This window comes from Bos grunniens, chromosome 3 (genome assembly GCF_055505025.1).
Source record: "Bos grunniens cultivar Pamir isolate PY7600 chromosome 3, Bosgru_T2T1.0, whole genome shotgun sequence".
Taxonomy (NCBI): domain Eukaryota; kingdom Metazoa; phylum Chordata; class Mammalia; order Artiodactyla; family Bovidae; genus Bos; species Bos grunniens.
In genome coordinates, this window is record NC_141167.1 from 40,370,308 (window position 1) to 40,389,018 (window position 18,711).

Genomic DNA, 18,711 nt, shown 5'->3' on the forward strand with positions numbered 1-18,711 from the left:
CACCCCACATCCATTAGGATGAAAGTGAAAGTGTTAGTCATTTCTGAGTCTTTGTGACCCCATGTACTGCACCCCCCCAGGCTCCTCTATCCATGGAGTTCTCCAGGCAAGAATATTGGAGTGGGTTGCTATTTCCTCCTCCAGGAGATCTTCCTGACTCAGGGGTTAAACCTGGGTCTCCTGCATTGCAGGCAGAGTCTTTACCAACTGAACCCCCAGGGAAGCCCTCCGAGTCTAGTCAAATTCTAATCATTACCTGGATCTTCAAAATGTGTTAGAAATTAAAAACACTTAGTATATTAGTAATCACCATTACAAATTGTTTCAGGCATTTTAATTATACATATTCCCTTTTTATTTCACACTACATCCCATCTTAAAATAGAGAACACTAACACTTAAAAGAGGTTAGTAGTTTGTCCAAGATATAATACTACTCATAACTTCCTAGCAGGAACACAAACCCCGGGTAACTGACACCAAGCCGTCACTGTCTTCACTTCACAGAAAAAGGATGAGGTGGGGAATTCACACACCGACTGTACTTGTTCAGACACAATTTAATTTGATTAAAAATCCATTTCTATGAGAATACGCATATATTTTATGAGAGAACAAATTTTACATGACTCAATTATCTCACGTACAGGTGAGTTTATTTGTTGACACAAAATTATTCCATGACGGATATCAGCTATGTATTTCTTTTTTCTCAAATAATAGATTCTGACTCATTTTGCAGCACAAGAGATCAGTTTAGTTTCAGCCTAGAGTTTAACCTGTGGTAGGATAGTGTGTATTTAACACAACACACAGCATCAGTTAATTGTAGAAGAATCAAAGTTATCTTTTATGTGACATTCTCTCTCTCTTCAAACATTACATCTATTTTGATCCATCTAGGCCTAACTTTGGGGTTAGGTTAAGAAATTGTCAAAACACTTTTCACAAACTTGTTGTAAACCACTATCCAAGAAAATCAGCTGAGGTGAGAATTATAACAGAGAATTATGTCTCAACACAAGGAGATGCTCTATGATTATTATAGAGTTTGAAAACAAAAAGACTCAGAGAACTACAGAAAAAAGAGTAAGCAGAGCAAAGTATGGTGAATTCATTACAAGTTTATTTATGTCTGAAATTAGTAATTATGTATATATATTGTGAACCATCATTACCTTTTCACCAGCCATATTTTATGATTTCATGCAATTATTAAAACATTTCAAAATATTGAAGTCTACTCAAACATTGAGACTAAAGGATTACATGTCATTTGAGTAATGAGAAGATCAATGGAAAAATAACTTGTCAACAAAAGCCCTTATCACTTTATATTGAATATCAAGAAAATCAATGGAGAGTCTTTTTTACTTGTGATGAAAGTAAAAGCACAGTCAATTTTAATCTTACTTTAGAGTTTTACCTTGATCTGACTAGTCAGCATTTGAGTTGTTTAGCAACTTGGATATTAAATAGTCTATATTCTTGAGCTTTCTTATCAGTGCAGCAAAGGTATTTTATTATAGTGCCTTTACAAATATTTTTCATGTGATTTGCTACAGAGCTTTCCTTTAGTTAAGACATTTTATTCTTAAAGAGGGACATTTTATTTTTTATTTCATATTATCCTTCCAAAATAGAGGTTTATATTATTCTCCTTTCGCTATCTTAATATTACATTGGGTCCTTAATAGGTTGGGCAAGTCCATCAGGATTTTATCTTTCAGAGACTATGCTAACTTTGAGGAATTGAGCCAAAGGGCACCAAAAATAGATGCATCTCTGGCAGAGAAAAGAGGGGCCCTACTACAGGATAATTAATGGCATTCCCGAAGAAAAGGAATGCTGAGATACCACAGAGAGGCTTTAGTCTTCACTAAAATCTAGTACTCCTGTTCTCCTCAGTCCTTTGGCCCTAGCAAACAGGATAGAGAGCAACACCTCATTCTTAAACTACGGCTCAGAGAAATGAAAGCAAAGGGACATCAGAGAAGACGGAAAAGGTGACACAGAACAAATAGAAAGGAAGGGTGTGGTAAATATGTAAACACGTAATGTTACCAAAAAAAAAAAAAAAGATTAAATTAAGAAGAAAAAGATACATCAAGAAAAAGAAAAAATAATGTAGCATTCATTAAAAAATAATATAAACAACATAAGTATATGTCTTATGAGTGCTTTATGCCAGAAAAGTATTAAATAAAGTTCTCAATTCAATAAAGGAAGAGCTCATTGGCAACATAACACACAAATAAGGAAAAATAAATGAGATGCAAACCTATGTGAACAAGATTAGGAAACCAAAGTAACCATTTCAGACTCTAAATAGAAACAGTAAAAAGAAAATCAACGTAATAGTAAAAAGCTTCAGTTAACATAAATGCAGAAGAAAAAGGCAAAGAGATTAAGGTAACAAGATGATAGATGTGAAAGATAAAGAAGATCCAACATAAGAATAATTGGGATCATAATGATCAGTCAGTTCAGTTCAGTTCAGTCGCTCAGTCGTGTCCGACTCTTTGCGACCCCATGAATCACAGCACACCAGGCCTCCCTGTCTATCACCAACTCCCAGAGTTTACCTAAACTCATGTCCATCGAGTCGGTGATGCCATCCAGCCATCTCATCCTCTGTCATCCCCTTCTTCTCCTGCCCCCAATCCCTCCCAGCATCAGAGTCTTTTCCAATGAGTCAACTCTTCCCATGAGGTGGCCAAAGTATTGGAGTTTCAGCTTCAGCATCAGTCCTTCTAATGAACACCCAGGACTGATTTCCTTTAGAATAGACTGGTTGGATCTCCTTGCAGTCCAAGGGACTCTCGAGTAAATATATAGACTGACCAAATCAGAATAACTCTATAAGTGAAGAAAGAGAGATGGGAAGAATTATAAGAAAGCTTATTTCCTCATCTTTCTTAACAAGTAGTGAATCTATCTTGTTTAAAGTTAATGTGTAGGTATAAAAATAAGTGATTCTCACCTCTTAGGGGTTATTACTTTCTGGCTATCCACTGTTCATCTGTCCATCATTCCATCTGTTCATTATCTTACATATAGACACACTCCTAATGGTGTTCATCAAATGTTAACATTATTTATTTATGGATGGTGAAATTTTTCAGGCTTTCTTTTACTCCTCTGTTGTGCTTGAATTTTTAAGAAGTGATCATCATCACTGGAGTGGGTTTAAATTGAACCACAAATTCTTTGCCAATCTTCTCATCAGGAAATGGAGTCTGTCTCCCATCCTTGCTATTTGAGCCTGACTTCTGGCTGGCATTGACCAATGGGATGCAACAGAAGCCATATATTGAGATTTCCAGGCTTATTCTCTTGGAACCCTAGACAGGCATGCTGTGATGTGAAGTGGGAGGAAGGTATCTATGGCTGAGTCATGTTGATGTATGGCAGAAGCCAACACAATATTGTAAAGCAATTATCCTTTGAATAAAAATAAATTACTTTTTTTTAAAAAAGAAATCCAAGATGTAAAAACATATGAAGATACAGTCCCAGAAATCCTAGTTATTCCAACCATCCTAGATGAGGCCCTAGGCATGTGCATGAGGCCATGTTAGACCAATTCACCCCAGCTGAATTGTCAGATGACCACAGTTGCATGAGTGAGCCCAGGCAAAAACAGTAGAAGATTCTAGTCAATCACAGACTTTTGAGGCATAATAAATTGTTTTTGCTTTAAGCTACTAAGTTTTGGAGTTAACCTTATATACCAAAGATAACTGCTCTCTTTCATGAAAAGAATAATTTCAATACTCTTAAAAATCCAAATAAGATGTGAAAGTCTCCATTCTATATAATAGGGGAAGTTCTCCTGAACCTGAATTTTTCGAAGATGTTCATGTCTCCCTGCCAATGTGCTCTACGGCCCTCTTTCCACTGTTGACTACTTCTGACATTCTCCATTACTGCTTTTGTCATTCTCTCATAAGCCCACTTAAACCCACACTGTAAATGATTGTAATTCCTCAGCTGCCCCAAAGTACCACAAACACAAGCTCGTGTAGGTCTCAGACTTTTACTAAAGGTAAAAGATAAGATACTAAAAGCACTGTATTATTTATCTATTACTGTGCAATACCCCAAAACTTAGCAGCTTACAATAAGCATATATCAGTTATATAGTTTCTGTGGGTCAGGCCCTTGGTAAGTGGCTTAACGGTATTTCTGGCTTCAGAAATCTCCTGAGGGTGAATCAAAATGTAGGTCACAGCTGAAATCATCTGAAGGCTTGACTGGGGCTAAAAGTTCTTCTGTCAGATGACTCACTCACAGGACTGTTGGTAGGAGTCCTTTTCAGAGCTTTATAAGAGGCCCCAAGACATGACAAGTTACTTCCCCCAGTGTGAGCGTGTGGTCCAGGAGAGCAAGAAAGAAGTTACAATGTCTTTTATGGCCTAGGCTTAGAAGTCTGTTATTCCTGTAATAGTTTCTTAGTTACAAAGTCAGCCCTATTCAGTGCAAGGAGAGTCTACATAAATTTATGAATATCAAGAATTGGGGATTATTGGGGACTGTCCATCACAAGCCTCTAGGATGAAAGTGACCCACACCATTAGGAATCTGTGAGGTCTTTGTCTCCTTAGTTTGCCAAATCACTCAAAGTATCAACAAAATTCCCCCAAAACAGAGTCACCATGGAAAGCTGTACAGGGTGTTGACTATACCAGTAAACCCAGTAGAGAGATCTGAGCCCAAAACCCTGATAGTGGTCTGTGTCTCTCCCAAGAAACAAGTGTCCTTTTCTGGACACAAATACACTTGAAAGACTGAGATATGCCTTTGTGGCCAAAGAAAACAGAGCCTGCTGCTGCTGCTGCTCCTAAGTTGCTTCAGTCTTGTCCGACTCTGTGTGACCCCATAGACGGCAGCCCACCAGGCTCCCCCGTCCCTGGGATTCTCCAGGCAAGAACACTGGAGTGGGTTGCCATTTCCTTCTCCAATGCATGAAAGGGAAAAGTGAAAGTGAAGTCGCTCAGTCGTGTCCAACTCTTAGTGACCCCATGGACTGCAGCCTACCAGGCTCCTTTGTCCTTGGGATTTTTCCAGGCAAGAGTACTGGAGTGGGTTGCCATTGCCTTCTCCAAAGGAGAGCCTAAGTGTTCATAATATTTTAAACAAAATCATGCCAATTCTGTAATCCTGAAATGAGAAGAGACTTTTGAGCAATCACTGAAGAACTATTAGTAAGAAACTTACTTCCAGTATTTGCTACAAGTCAGCAACTTAACTGAAATTGCTTTGTAAAATTTGACCAAGTCCAAACTTACCAATTCATCACAATGTTTAAATTACCACCTCGCCTCTTTTTTATTTTCCTACTTTTTGGCCATGCAGTGCAGCATGCAGGGAGGGTATCAGTTCCCCTGCCAGGCATGGAACCCACCCATCCTGTAGTGGAATCTTAACCACTGAAGTGCCAAGGGAGTTTCAACTTCTTTACCTTTTAGTTCTTAGCTGTTATCATACTGGACTTTTACAATGCATTGAGATTTTTGTTTCCAGACTCCCCAGTGTAGTTCTGTGTTTCTAGGATATTGTGTTCTAGGAATCAATAATAGATAAACTCACAGAAAAACTTCCTACATTGTTTTGCAGTCGTATATCCATGTCGGGACTCCCCTGGTATTCTAGTGGTTGAGAATCCACCTTGAGGTGCAAGGGATACTGATTCAGTCCTTGGTCTGGGAAGATCCCACATGTGACAGGGCACCTAGGCCCATGCACCACAACTACTGAGCCTGTGCTCTGGAGCCAGTCAGCGGCAACTACTGAGAAACTACTGAAGCCCACGCACCCTACGGCCTGTGCTCCACGACAAGAGAAGCCTCCACAATGAGAAGCCCACGCACTGTAACTAGAAAGCAGCCCCCACTGTCCACAAGTAGAGAAAGCATGCGTACAGCAATGAAGACCCAGCACAACCGTACATACATATATATATATATATTTTTTTTTAAGATGAACATAAATCATACTTTTTAAAGAGACATCCATGTCGAAAAAACTTGAAATATAAATTCAGGGCTACTGAGAACTTTCAAGGCTATTGCATCAATATTTTTTACATTTGTCTTTCTAAATACAAGGTATTTGTAACAAGTAATAGTTTAATCCAACCAAATCAGTTTCTCAAAACTTTCTATGGCTACTCAATATATATCATGTTCTTCCTGCATGGAAAAGAGCTATTGCTGATCATTTAATTGGCTCTGTGAAAGAACTAAATGGGGTTGAAGTCATTCCCATTAAGTCACATCCTTAAAATAAGTGATTGTAGTCTTCTGCAATCTGTGCAAATCTCCTTTATTTTATATATTTCAATGTGTAATTTTGACTTTGAATCAAACCATTTCTTCCTTCAGTGTTGCTTTTCTGTTTTATCCCTTTTTTCTCCCTGTTTGGAAGGCCTTACATTTGTCTGGTTGCCCTAATATGGGGAGGTAGCTAGTCCATAGGCACCCTTTGCCTTCTGCTGGTATCTGGTAAGGTGCATCTCTTCCCTAGCATTTTTTGGTCCTTATTTCCACCTGCATCTGATAAGATTATCTTTGTGTTACCATGGCCTCCAACTGGCAGGTCCTTGTACTCTTTATCCCACTCCCAAGGGTCCTTTGAGTCTATTGGCCCCTTTTAGAAAGATCCACACCCCTTCCATCAGCACAGAGCTGATCCACATTTCACATTGTGTGCTTATGAAACTGCCCTTAGACCCATCTGCAGAGCTGCTTCACTCAGCCCCTGCTGCTCTAGTGCTTAGCTGACTTTTTCAAACATGCTAGGAGGTGAAGATTAGTTTCCCTGTTTACTGAACTACTCTCAAATATCTCTGGGGTTTCCAGTGGCCCAGAGCAGAATAGGAGCACAAGAACTGTTCTCTAAGACAGTTTGTGACATCTGTCTCCTGTTTAATCTATACTGCCTCCTGTTGTCATCGTTGTTCAGTTGCCAAGTCATGTCTGACTCTTTGCAACCCCAAGGACTGCAGCACACCAGCTGCCCTGTCCCTTACCATGTCCCAGACTTCTCCCAAGTTCATGTCCATTGAATTGGTGATGCCATCCAACCATCTCATCCTCTGCCACCTTCTTTTCCTTCTGCCTTCAACCTTTCCCAGCATCGACGTCTTTTCCAATGAGTCAGTTCTTTGCATCAGGTGGCCAAAGTATTGAAGCTTCAGCTTCAGCATCAGTCCTTCCAATGTGTATTCAGGTTGATTTCCCTTAGGATTGACTGATTTGATCACCTTGCTATCCAACAGACTCTCAAGAGTCTTCTCCAGCACCACAATTCAAAAGCATCAGTTCTTCGGTGTTCAGCCTTCTTTATGGTCCAACTTTCACATCCGTACATGACTACTGGAAAAACAATAGCTTTGACTATGCAGACTTTTGTTGGCAAAGTTGTCTTTGCTTTTTCATTTGCTGTCTGGGCTTGTCATAACTTTCCTTCCAAGAAGCAAGCATTTGTAATTTCATGGCGGCAGTCACCATCCGCAGTGATTTTGGAGCCCCAAAAGAGAAAATCGATTACTGCTTCCACCTTTCCGCCTTCTATTTGCCATGAAGTGATAGGACCAGATGTCACAATCTTAGTTTTTTGAATGTTGAGTTCTACATGTTAAGCCAACTTTTTCACTCTCCTCTTTCACCTTCATCGAGAGGCTCTTTAGCTCCTTTTTGCTTTCTGCCACTAGAATATCATCATCTGCATTATCTGAGGTTGTTGTTTTCCTCCCAGTAATCTTGATTCTGGCTTGTAATGCTGCCTCCTACACATTTGTTTTGTCTCAGGGATATAGTTATTATCTTTAAAAATCCAGCATCTTCCTTTATGGTATTAAATTTATGTTCTAATTCTTACACAGTTTTTCTCTGGATTTTTAAAACCAGGCTTGGAGCATGTGGACATCTTTTCTCTTTCAAAAATCCCAGATCTTACAATTCAAAACCTATGATTTTCAAAACTAGTACCTCCATTAGGGTTGCAAAATGTGTTAATTTTAGTTAGGACTACTCTAAGAAAATACCACAGACTGGGTGAACTAGACAACAAAAGTTTATTTTCTGACAGTTCTGAATGCTAGAAGTCTAAGATCAAGGTGTCACCAGGGTTGGCTCCTACTGAGGCCTCTCTCCTTTGTTGGCAGACGGCCACCCTCTTGCTGTGTCCTCACGTGGCCTTCTCTTGTCTGTGTGTTATCTGTGTTTCAATTCCCTCTCCTTATAAATAAATATTCCAGTCATATTGGATTAGGGCCCGCCCAAATGATCTCATTCTACCCTAATTCTTTTTAAAGGTGCTATCTCCAAATACAGTCACATTCTGATGTACTGGAGGTTAGGATGTTAATATAAGAATCTGGCAGGTGTCAGGGAGGATGGTGCAGAAGGGGAACACAGTTCAACCCACAAAACAAAATAATCTATTTAGAAACATGTGTGAGTGTTCAGTTGTGTCTGACTCTTTGGGACCCCATGGACTGTAGCCCACCAGTCTCTTCTGTCCATGGGATTTCCCAGGCAAGACTACTGGAGTAGATTGCCATTACTTTCTCCAGGAGATCTTTCAATCTAGGGATCAAACCCACATCTCTTGTGCTTCTTGCATTATCAGGAGGATTCTTTACCACTGAGCCACCTGGGGAGCCCATATTTAGAAACTTAGTTGTCTTCTAAATTTTCTTTGGACTCCTCTGAATACAAATTATGGCAGTTATGCAGTGAATGGAGGGTCTCAGAAATCTAATTCTCATGGTTTACAAAGCCCTTCATAAACTTTCACTAATTCCTTCGACATCTTCTTTCAGTTTTCCTCCTCTTCACTTTCTCTCCTCTACTTATATAAGAGTTCTTTTGGATTCTCAGAATTCCCACTGTGTCCCTCACCTCTGGATCTTGAAGCACGTTGTTCCCAGATCTGAAATGCCTTCTCTCATTCTACTTTCCTTTACCTTGCTAACTCCTACGAATCATTCATGTCTCACTGTCTGCTCTTTCTGGGGCCTGAAACTAGGTTAAGCTTCCCGATCTGTCAGGCTTCCCATAGCACATAACTGTGAGTTACAATTTTATAGAACTCTGTCGCTACCTGTTTCATCATTTATGTGATATCTGAATTTTCCGCTAAGCTGAAGTTCCACAGTGACAAGGACAGTATCTGTGTTGGTCCCTGCTGTATCCAGAGTGTCTACCACAACGTCTGGCACAAAGTAGAGACCGATTAATATTTACTGAATAAGTAAAAAATTAACTTCGAGGTGTTACTGGCTTGGTGCACAGGAGTGGTATCTTATGGAATTATACTCATCTTTTTTATTTTTTACTCACCTTTTTTTAAAGACACAGACCTTGCTTTATGCATCAAGCAGGATCATTAAATAACAGAAACATACCTAAGCTAATTTAAGCAGAAAAGGATATTGAATAGCTTGCAGTGTCTTCCAGAAAGTTAGAGAACCCAGTTTGGAGGTTATAATGCCCAAATCACAATGCAAAACTGCCGCTACCTCTGGGCACTCAATGCCACAGCTGGCGCTGCCAGCATCACTAGACACTCAACACTAGGACCACCAGAACCACTGCTCCCACTGCCTCTGGAAAGCTGCACCTACTGCATGACAGCCTCCGCCACGTCATCGCTGCTCCCTGCAGAGCCTCCACTGCTCAGTTACCACCCTGGACCCCATTCTCACTGCCTTGGCCATGCCCACTGCCCCGTGGCCACTGCTGCTGTCTGAATGGATTCTGGACAGACACCACATCTTCACATCGCCGGCCTTCAACTCAATAATCTGTTTGGCAGAGCCCAGTTAGTGACCAAGGCTCTAACTACAATGGAGGCTGGGGAAAAATGTTTGCGATCCTAATGTGTATCGCATATGGGGTTTCATCATCTTCCTGTATTCATCAGCAGTATCCCAAAGAGAAGATGACTCAGAGGCAGGACATCGGAGGAGGCAGGATTCTGGTGCAAAGGAGCAGGCATTAAAATGACCAAGGAACTAAGGAAGGTCTAAGGGAGGGAGCCTGAGGTAAGGGATCCAGGGAGAAAGTCTCTTCTGACTGAAGGATTGGTCACATGCTATGATCTAAGAACACATAGGTGTAATCACAGGTTCAAAGAGTGATTTGGAGCATATGGGCTATGCCTTATAGTGTGAGAAATTCGCAAACATAGGAAGGAGGTTTAGACAATAGGAGGCCAAAAAGAATAACAAATGTCCACTGCATGGTTATCGCAGAAGCTAGAAGTTCTGTTACCCTACAGAGATCTCTGTAATGTGTGTGTGTGTGTGTGTGTGCATAACTGATGCATCTTTACAATCTTTGACTCTAAATTTGCTAGACCACAGTTTTTAAAAATGTCAACATCAGTGATCAGTTTTGCACACTTGCAGCTGATCAGTTCCACCTGCAACTTGTACTCAATATTTGTGCCCATCCCAACTACCTCGTTTCTTTTCTATTAATACCTTTTCCTTCACTCTCTTATCTTCCTCTATGTATGTGAATCTTCTCACCTCAAGAGAGCAGAGGCTATGTCAAATGATCATGGGAATGTTGTGCCTGCTGCTGCTGCTGCTTAGTCGCTTCAGTCGTGTCCAACCCCGTGCGACCCCATAGATGGCAGCCCACGAGGCTCCCCCGTCCTGGGATTCTCCAGGCAAGAATACTGGAGTGGGTAGCCATTTTCTTCTCCAATGCATGAAAGTGAAAAGTGAAAGTGAAGTTGCTCAGTCGTATCCGACTCTTAGTGACCCCATGGACTGCAACCTACCAGGGCTCCTCCGTCCATGGGACTTTCCAGGCAAGAGTACTGGAGTAGGGTGCCATTGCCTTTTCCGATGTTGTGCCTAGTGAGGTTTTATACATAGAATAGGCTCTTTCTTGGCAAAAAATGAAAAGTTAAATGGAAACATAAAGGGGAAATCTACTTAATCCATGCCACCTCCCTGCAGTGCTGGTGCTAGAGTTTATTTTGTTCAATGGGTCAGGTAGCTATTTTCAGCATTAACTTGATTTTTCTCACCACTACAGATCCCAGTTTCACTGAAACACTTTCTCAGGCCATTTCAGTCTTAGGAAATCTCTGTCCCATGTCTTTGAACCTGTGATTACACTGGTGTTTTCTTAGATCATAGCGTGTGACCAACCCTTCCATCAGAATAGACTTTCTCCTTGCATCCCTTCCCTCACCCTCCCATCCTTAGACCTTCCATAGTTCCATGGTCCTTTTAATGTCCTGCCTCTGAGTCATCTTCTCTTTGGGATGCTGCTGATGAATGCAGGATGACGAAAGTAGGAACCAGAGGAAATCTGGAAGAAATGACGGCAGAGAATTCCTCATAGTGATCTGGATTTTATTTGAAATATCTTTTTAAAAAATGTAAATGCCTCTTATACTGTGATTAACCTCTTGCTAGCTTATCCCCACCACCGTTTTTTCTTTTGTCTTCTATTAGTTTTAAGTTATATTTTCCATGTCCATTTTTTTAGTAGTTACCCCAGGTATTTTAACATGCATGCTTTAAAAAATTAAATGTTGATCAGTATCTTTCTATTTGTTCCCCAAAACAAAGACTCTAGTGCTTCAGATCTAATCAGACTTCTCGAATTATATGTTATTATTGTCCAGTATTTGGCTTGTATTTTTTAACTTGACAAAATAAATGCTATTGTTTTATACAGTCGATATTTGTTTAGATTTACCTACATTTTTATGGAAATCTTTCTGGGTAATTCCTTTCTGCATGTGAGACTTTCCACTTTGGATTACTTTTACCTGAATCTGTTGGTGGTAAATTCTGTTATCTTGGTTTTTTGTAGCATGCATTTGTTATTCTTTCCCTCTTCCCTTGAAAGATCATTTCACCATGTATTTCATTGTTGGTTGACAATTATTTTCACTCAGCACTTTAAAGATACCGTTCATTGTCTTCTAGTTTTCATTGTTGTACAAAAATTACTCCATTAGCTTATTTGAGATGTCTTGTAGAAAGTCTTGACTCTCTACTTGTCTTGCAAGTCTTTCCCTTGCCTTTGATGCTTTGTAGTTTCACTAAGATTTACATCTATAAGAGAATTTCTTTTAATTTTTGCCTAGGATCTTTTTGGCGGAGAAGGCAATGGCACCCCACTCCAGTACTTTTGCCTAGAAAATCCCATGGACGGAGGAAGCTGGTAGGCTGCAGTCCATGGGGTCGCTAAGAGTCGGACACGACTGAGCAACTTCACTTTCACTTTTCACTTTCATGCATTGGAGAAGGAAATGGCAACCCACTCCAGTGTTCTTGCCTGGAGAATCCCAGGGACTCGGGAGCCTGGTGGGCTGCCGTCTCTGGGGTCGCACAGAGTCGGATACGACTGAAGCGACTTAGCAGCAGCAGCAGCAGCAGGATCTTTTTGGATTTCCAAATCTGAAAATCAGTTGTGTTTTTTTTTTAATTTTAAGTTCTGGAAACTTTTGACCATTATCTCCTAAATGATTGCTTCTTCCACATTCTCTTTATTCTATCCTCCTGAAACTCCAATTAGAGAAGTTAGAACTTCTCTCTCCTCCAAGTCTCTTAATCCCTTTCTACCTTTATTTCTATACTAAAGAGTAAATCCTTTACAACCTGCGGTAGCATTACAAAAAATCCACTTCTGGTTAAATATAATTGGAATTATAAAGCTCCAGAAAGGGAATTGGAAGTAACCAAATCTTGTTCTATCACAATGCGAAAGCTCGATCTTCAGTCAGACTTGAGCAAGGTCATTAGCTATCTTGCTCTCAGGCCCACCCTGGAACCTCACTGGAAAAGGCACACTCATGCTAAGGTTGGGTTTCCCAGGTAGTGCTAGTGGTAAAGAACCCACCTGCCGGTGTAAGAGACACGAGAGATGCGGGTTCCATCCCTGGGTTGGGAAGATCTCCTGGAGGAGGAAATGGCAACCCATTCCGGTATTCTTCCCTGGGAAATCTCATGGACCAAGAAGCCTGGCAGGCTACAGTCCACGGGGTCACAAGGAGTCAGACATGACTGAAGATACTTAGCATGCACACTAAGGCTATGACCTTGATCTTGAGGAAGAAGTAGGTCAGGAAAAATATCATATTGCTCCTGGTCTTTGTTCACCAAGTAGATCTTCTCTCTGCAGAAGCAGGAGAAGGAAGGGGCCTGTGGCCCTCTGTATCAGTGTAAGTTATCTGCTTTGAGCAGAAAATGCTATTATTGAAAAGTTGTGAAAGAATGTAATACATGCCAACCTACCCAAAGCCTAGCCAAGATCCCATGCTGACCCCTTTGATTGACTTAAACATTGTGTGTTGAGGTCAGTTCCATCTGCAAAAGGCTTTAAGGACTGTTTCATACCTAGCCCCATCACAACAATCAAGCTTTTCACCAGTTGTTTTCAATAACACCACAAGTATGATTTCCTGTCTCAGATGCTGAATCTGATGGATTTGCCGGCAGAAATTCTATCTACTTGTATATGAGCCACCATTATGTTGCCTCATTACCCTAACCCCTAATGGCCAGACTTGAAGAATGACATAGTTACCTTTAGAGTACTTCGTACCTGTTGCCTGGTTTATCATGACTGTTCATGTCATTCACACTTCAGAAATAGAAGTCAGTGTGACTGAATAATTATCCTGGCCATCTCTGTCCAGGCTCAGAGGACAATACACAACACACGCACCATTTCAAGTCCTTTTTGGAAATAGATACTTAAGTAAATAAAAAGACCTTCTCTGGAAAGCATTGTGTCCACACCTGGCGTTAATTCATTTGTACTATGAAGGCGAGTGTTTTCTATGATCTCCTTGGCATTGAATCAAGGTGGATTTTGTCATTATAATTGAGTCCACAGGACAAATGTAACAAAAGTTCTAGAAAAGTATTTCTCAAAGCACACTGCTCATAATAAGGGTACCTTGGGAAATTAAGATGTGTTATGTAAGAAAAGGGTTCCATAATCAAGCAATTTTGAGAAATACTGCATTAAACAAGGATAACAGAAGTTAAACAAGTCTCTTTACTACAGGACTTTTCAGAACCTTTAATATATTAATGTACATTGTAAAACATAAATAAGATAATATCTGGCATTTTTCCAAATGTATGTGACCATGGAGTACTTTGTTGCTGAGCATCTTACCAGATGTGTTCCATGAAATAGACTTGAAACCTTGTTAAAGAGGAAACATTGCTTTATCGTTCAACTTTCTTCCTCCTAAGGTAGAAAAAACAGCAAATCCAAGAGAAGCCTCTCTTTTTGAGCCATCTGGTGTTGATTTTTCATCAGTCAGCTGGAAGAGCTCTGTCACAGTCCTCTGAAAGAGATGTTCCTTGCCACAGAGTTTTTTTATCTGTCCACTCTGAACAATCACAGACCTCCCTGCTGGCTTCCCCACTTGGTCTCCCAAGACAACTGCAACCCAACCTTGTTCCTGGCCTCTACCCCTCATGTGCTCACTTGCCTCCTTTGGCTTTCAACCTTTATGACTTGATATCTCCACTGGACTCTGTGCCTTGGCCTCTGGTGATTGCTGTTAATTCCAAAAATCCATTCTCTTTCTGGCTGTTGGACTTAGATCCTGCACTGTATTTTGGGATAACTCCACTTCTTGTCCTAATAATATGCCCCCATTCCTAGCCACTTACACTGAGCTACTAGTGGCCTCTTGCTTCTATTTCCCTATGCATCCTTTCCAGCTTCCCTGTAGAAGTTTATTCTAGCCCTGTCCTTGACCCTCAGCTATAGTAACCCTGACTACCGATGCTTGCCAGGATCATAAAATATTGGAAGGCTTTCTCCTGCCACATAAAAGATCAATCAAGCCACAGATGGAGTACACCTTGAGAGCTAAGATTCAGTGTTAGTGTTTGGGCAGGTTTGAGTTCCCTGTGGTTTGCAAGTTATATAGGTTCAGTCTGTGGGTATCTTAGAGTCATTTTATACCAATAAACAATGGCATTATACATACTTTTTCCTTCTATATTCTTCATATCTTTTATCTGTTACACTTCATAAACCTTGCTAATTCACATGTTATTAGGAGTCATGGCAGTTCTCTGCTTATAGACCAGAGATTATCATTGCCCTGTCATTTTACTTGATTTTCTTTTGTTTTTAGTTATTTTTTCTGTTTAAGTGCCCAAAGCCCTACAGGCAGAAGTGCCTTCAAATTAAAATGCATTGTTAATATTCCCGACCACACACTTGGTTCATGTGGCTTTGAGTTTTGCTGCTGAGTTGACTGTGCATGATATTCTCATGGTGAGAAAATGTGCCCAACTCAGCTTGTTTTGCAGAACTCTTTTGTTCCCTCAGGCAAACTTGGCATGGTTTTGCTAAAGTTTCAGTTGGGACAACCCATATTCTTTCCCCAAGGTCACTTTTCAAATTCCTTGTCAATCAGTTTAATGAAAGATAAATAAGCACCTGACTTCAGAGTAGCCAAATAGTGTCAGTTTCTTGGAGGAAGTATATATGAACATGTACATGAGTGGAGAGGGGTGGGGAGTTGAGAGGAGATTACAAGCCCCTCTTTCAGTGACATTGTGAAGCAAAAACATTTAAATATCTTAGAAAATTGGCAAGGCTCTTTATCAATTGAGAGACAGATACCATCACAAACTTCAGAAAGATACCACGGTGCTTATTTGCATTTTCATACTCATTGGGATGAGTATGTTTACAAAAGATTTACAGGAGGTTGTAAATCATATTTTTAAGGAATATGACTTCCAGAGTAAACCAGATTCCAGAGCCACCCTCAAGGACACTTGTTCTTGTCCACTCAAGCCTGTCTGTTCCTCAGAATCACTTTACCCTTCACACGAACACTGATCTTTTAGCCTGGACCATGTGCCTGCTGCAGGCTGCTCTGTTACAACTTGGCACATCTACCCCCTCTCTCTGGATACATCCACACATTCTCACTTCTGAGTCAAGAGTACTTGGCAGTCATTTCCCTGCAGGGATTGGCTCTTCTTCTTCCTATCCACTTAGCCAAAGATTACTCATCTCTCAATGTCAAACTCACACCAGTTCAATTCTAAACTCCAAAAGGGTAGAGGCTATGTCTGTTTTCTTTCTAATCATTTACCCAGTGTCTGGCATATAATGAATTTTCAAAAAATATTTTTTGAGTAAATAGCAAATGATTGAGTTTTAAACATTGGCTACAGAATCAGGAGAAGGAAATTAGAGAAGGAAATGGCAACCCACTGCAGTATTCTTGCCTGGAGAGCTCCATGGACAGAGGAGCCTGGTGGGCTATGGTCCATGGGCTAACAAAGAGTCAAACACGACTGAACACACAGCGCAGAATCAGGAAATACCAGGATATTTAACAAAAGGTCAGGTTGATGCCTGCCCTGAGTGACCAGTCCTGTAGAGGGCAGCTCTAATTATTTACCATTCATTCCCTGGATTTGTATTAAGCCCCATCTGTGTACCAACACTGCACAAGGTTTTGTGGGAGATACAAAGTCAAGTCAGACTTGACCCCTATTCTCCAAAAACCTATAGTCAGGAAGGGGGAATTTGATATGCACATCAATAACTGGAATACAAGGTTGAAACTGACAAGAGCCAACAGAGGAAGAACTATGATAGATGAGAAGAGGAAGGAGATTAATTATGCAAGACGATGTTACATGAGACTTTGCTGTCTCACTTTGAGAGCCCAATAGGTGCCAAATTCCTCACCATGACGCCACTGCCCTAGAGCAAGATGCAGGACCACTTACACAGGGCATGCTGGGAGGAGACCCATGTCAAGGTATAGAAGGGATGATGTGCCTAGGAGCAGACTGGGAGATTTCTTTGGAGAGAATGATCAGTGTCCTATGTATTACCCTCTCACTGGTCCTCCAGGTAGAGAAAAAAGGTGTTGGGGAACAAAGGAGTTGCTGTCCTTCACCTCAAGCCAAGTGGAGGGGTTCTAAGAGCACATCAGAAGTTTGTGGGGGGACCTTGCCTGGTGATCCAGTGGTTGGGAATCTGCCTGCAAATGCAAGGAACATAAGTTCAATCCCTGGTCCAGGAGGATTCCACAAGCTGAGGAGCAGCTAAGCCTGTGCTCCACAAATACTGAAGCCTGCACCCTAGAGCCCGAGCTCCGCAACAAGAGAAGCCACCACAATAAGAAGCCTACGCACCACAACTAGAGTAGCCCCTCGGGCTGCAACTAGAGAAAGCCCACACACTGGAATGAAGACCCATTTCAACCAAAAAATAAAATAAATGAGCAGTTTGGTGAATGTGAGGATGTGTGCCTTAACCTACTCTGGTCATTTAATGGTGAACAACTGCCATCAGCAGACAGAAGAGAGGAGAATGTGTTGGGAGCAAGCTGCAGTTCCGCAAACAGCAGGACGGAGGTTCATGTTTTTCTGGAAGGAAAGATGTAGGTTCCATGAGAAGGAACTGATATGGAGTCTTCTCAAAACAGGACATACTCAAGAAGATTCCCCAGTTGGGGAAAGGGTCCCAACAGAGATGGTCTGTGTAGGGTGTTTGAAATCACAGGGCTGATCACAGGAATCAGCTCATCAGCAGCTTCCAGAGGACAAGCATTGTGTACGCTGGCGAGACTGCCATCTGAGGTCTCACTGGGACACTCTCTGGAGAACCCACAAAAGCACTTCATGAGAGCCAGCATCCAGGATAGGTCACCACAGCTGCTCTGGCCCCACAGACCAGTGCCATTTCCCCTAATCCCCTCTGCCTTGGCCCAACTCTAAGGGTTTAGGCAAGCCGGCAGTGAGTGAGCTGAAGGAGGGGCTGGGAACCCACGAAGAAGCCAAACAGGAATGTTCTGCCTCCTCTGTGGGCTTCCAGGCCCCGGTCAGGACTCTGCTGCAGGAAGGGAGAAACTTTATATTGGATAAAAGTTTGAAGTTTCGATGGTTATCCTGGACCAGGCTGAAGTCTTATGGGATTATGAGGCAAGAGTGGACTTTTTTAATGCCAAAACAAAGGGACTATTTATTCCTTATCTAAGCATGACTGGAAAAGCCATGGGAACTACCCAATATTTATGTCATCCAGGGAGGGTGTAAACCAAGCAACAGGAGAGAGAGAAAAATGCTGCTGTCTGTTTGCATCTATCCAGTGACAGTTCATTCAATAAAAGCAGTTATAGTTCTTCCAGTTGAGGACATAAGAGAAGAGAAGAAAAAGATTATTTTTAAACTTGTTATTAAAATATAATATACTTACGGAAAGTGTATCTCTCATAAGTGTGTAGCTTGACACACCTTCACAAGTTGAGCGTATTCATGTACCCAGGACACATCAATCTCTAACATGCCAGAAAACCCCTTTGGGCTTCCTTTCAATCACTACTCCTCCCCCAGGGTAACCACTGTCCTGATTTCTAACAGCCTAGATGACTTTTGGTCTTTTTGTACTTCAGGTAAATAAAATCAAGCATTGTAAAGACAATGTGTGCCCTTTTGTGACTTCTTTTGGCCAACATTCTGTTTGTGGGATTCCTCCGTACTGTTCTGTATTGTCACAGAGTTTTTATTCTCTTTGCTATGTGTGGCATCCTTTTGTGTGGCTATACCACACTTTATTTATCCATACTTCTGTAGATAGGCATTTAAATAGTGTTGTTATAAATGTTCTTGGCTTCTCAGGTAGCACAGTAGTAAAGAATTCAGTGTAAATGCAGGAGATGCAAAAG

At 41.1% G+C, this 18,711-nt stretch overlaps 1 long non-coding RNA gene across 5 annotated transcripts in view; it reads left to right on the plus strand.

The window, feature by feature from the left end:
* LOC147375526 (uncharacterized) overlaps positions 1 to 18,711 on the plus strand; it is a 141,937-nt gene that overhangs the window by 105,522 nt on the left and 17,704 nt on the right. Inside the window, exon 4 of one of the 5 annotated variants that reach the window (XR_015160206.1) lies at positions 5,620 to 5,945. The exons of 3 other annotated variants lie outside the window; for them this stretch is intronic. This is a non-coding gene — a long non-coding RNA (uncharacterized LOC147375526). Of the gene's footprint in view, positions 1 to 5,619; positions 5,946 to 10,549; positions 11,382 to 18,711 lie in introns of those variants that run through there. One more of the 5 variants, XR_015160205.1, reaches the window with a different exon arrangement.